The sequence below is a fragment of the Apteryx rowi genome, unplaced genomic scaffold (assembly GCF_003343035.1).
Source record: "Apteryx rowi isolate R43461 unplaced genomic scaffold, aptRow1 scaffold_14, whole genome shotgun sequence".
Classification (NCBI taxonomy): Eukaryota; Metazoa; Chordata; class Aves; order Apterygiformes; family Apterygidae; genus Apteryx; species Apteryx rowi.
Genome location: NW_020447641.1, coordinates 3,095,002 through 3,097,711, shown reverse-complemented (window position 1 = coordinate 3,097,711; position 2,710 = coordinate 3,095,002). Strand labels below are relative to the sequence as shown.

General features: G+C 48.3%; 1 protein-coding gene across 9 annotated transcripts in view; it reads right to left on the bottom strand.

Moving 5' to 3' along the window:
- Positions 1 to 2,710, bottom strand: part of ZNF644 (zinc finger protein 644) — a 54,408-nt gene that overhangs the window by 51,273 nt on the left and 425 nt on the right. The window lies entirely within an intron of this gene.

Here is a 2,710-nt window from a genome sequence, read left to right as displayed (position 1 = left end):
AACTGCATCATTTGAACACTGTTGAAGAAAACAAATTGTTTTAGAATGTAAAAACACAATGAAAGCGAGTTCCAGACTAGCCAAACAAACATGGCCAATCAGTAACTGTTCAAAGAACTTTCATTCAAACCAACCTCACATGAAACTGCAAGAAAAGTGTCACACAACTACATTACATTTTTTCCCAATTTTGAATTCTCTGATCTATTGCAAGCTGTTAAAAAGCCTGAAAGTGAACATTCTCTCTTCAGTTCTGTTTTCTCCAGAAACGACTTAAGATGGCTTGAAGAAGGGGGGGGGGAGAAAAAGCATACGCGCTAACAGGTTCTGTAAATACATACAAGCATAAGCACAAACTATTCCATAAAAAATTCCACTGACAACCCTTTAATTCAGTATCCATATTGAAATTCGGCCTACACTGTTATTTTAAAGTGGAAGACATTGCCATTATTGTTTAACATCCTGTTTATTCAATTGCTGATGCTCCCGTTTCAATCAATTGTTGCTCTACTAAATAAGCTTCCAAGGATGCTCCAAGTCATCAGTGCCTTTCTTCTGACTAGCCAGGTCACCTATTCAGATTTCAAGACAGTAGCATTCTCTTCTAGCAATCACTCAAGAACTTTCATACACTTTCTCAGGCATACACCTTCTAGTGCTACACAGTATAAAACAGTTGTTGGGCTTGATGAGATTGCAAAAAAAAAATTGGTACGATGATACCACCTTTTTAAACATAATAGAACACCATACAGATCAGGGAAAACAAAAGGAAAATGAAGAAAAGTTTCTCTGGAAAAATTAGTAACCTTTCCCCCCATCCCTCATATGAATCCTATTCCTTGGATAACTTTTTTTTTTTTTAAATAGCAGTCAATTTGATTGAATGCTAGATGTTGAAAGAAGCATCTTAACACAGTTTTTTGAAGATTGTTTCCTTCAAATCTGGTTATAACTCATGTATAACTCTGCACCACATCCCCCTGCAGTCTTATTAGACAGGTTTGCAACATCAGCTTTGATAATAAGTCAGTGTAATAGGATTGTCACACTGCACCGCTCCTCCATGCACTCTATTTAAACTCCTCTCCAATAAGGCAATTGCTGCATTCTCTCTGCATCTAAGTGACCCATTAAAAGCTTCTCAAAAATCTATTTTGTATTGTGAAATCAGTCCATTTACTCCACCATCAAGTTACCTGCCCTGCACAAGTCAGGCAGGGAAGACTCTTACACAGAAGAATCTCATTAATTTGCCAAAACTCTCAGACACCTCTTAACTGTGAGGAATCTTTTATTCATAAATTTGTTTTATAATTTGAATTAGAAGTTATTTTGCAACTTTTATAGAAATATAATGTATTGCACAGACTTCTCAATCAAATATAAAATTTCATGGTGGAATTCCAGAGATGCTTATCAACGTCTTAGAGCGTTTGTCCTATGTGTTAATTCATTAATCTATACAACATGAAATGGCTTCTTACTCTGAATCTGGTGCACATTCATTTCCATACGCGTCTCAAAGCTAAGTTCCACGACACAACCTTCATAATTAAGTTACGTGMTAGAGGAGGGGGAAAAATGTCAGAATATCACTGCAAGTGAAATTTGGTTAAAAGGCTGGACTTCTACAACACCGATGGAAACCTATTTTGGTACATCTTGTTTGTTTTTTATTACCATCATGACTTGTCAGTTTATAGTCCATATTACCACAAGTTTTCTCAATAGACTAAAGGTTATGTATAAGCCCTCTGAAGAAAGAAAACTTTCTAGATTTCAAACAAGAAGTTACATTGGTCAAGAGGATGCTCACCACTGCAACATGCTGTAACGCAAACTTTGTCAGAGAAATCACCAGATCCTGAAGCAGATGGGAGCCCAAAGACACAACTCTGATACCTGAACTGTTAACTTTTCCCTCGCTGCTGTTAACCACCCCAGCCCGGGCGTCCCGCACAGAGCATGCAGCGGCAGCGTCCCCTGCACAGGGCACACGGGTCAGTCAGTCCCACAGCAGGCCGGGAACTTGCCAGCCCTTTGAAACAACGACACGCATTTGAGACCACCTCGCTTCATGCCGAGAAGGAAGGAAACGAAAGGGAGGGATGGCGCCGGGCGTCACCACCTCCCCAGGCGGCAGCAGCAGCCCTTCCCGGGACGGCCGGGCGCCGGGCGGGCAGCGTGTGTGGCGACCCGCACTAGAGTGGGGGCGGGCGGCGGGGAAGGGGGGAAACAGGAGGCAAGTCCGCCCGGCGACTCCCGCCACGCCGCCCTGGCACGCCGGGGCGGGCGACGGGAGGGWACCGGCGCCTGCCAGAGCCCCCAGGGTGACCCGGCTACCCCCGAGCGACGGCATCCTCCTGCCCCGGCCCGCGGCGGCCGCCGCTGCGAGCGACGGCGCGGCCGGCCGGGCAGCGCCGCGCGGGGCATTACCTGGCTCCCCGCGGCGCTGCGCTGCGGGCGGCGCGGCCGCGGGCGGCTCTCCCGCGCCGCTGGGCCCGCCGAGGCGCCGCCGGGCTGCCCAGCTCCTCCGCGCCTGGCAATGGCGGCGGCCCGCTCCCCCCCCCAGCCCCGCGCTCACTGGCTGCGCCGCTTCATGTGACCGCGCAGGGCCCTCCTCAGCACGGCCCTTTGTGTCCGGCCCGGCCGGGACACCGGGCAGGCCGCCCGCCGGCTCGCGGGAGGGGCGCGGGGCCGCGCC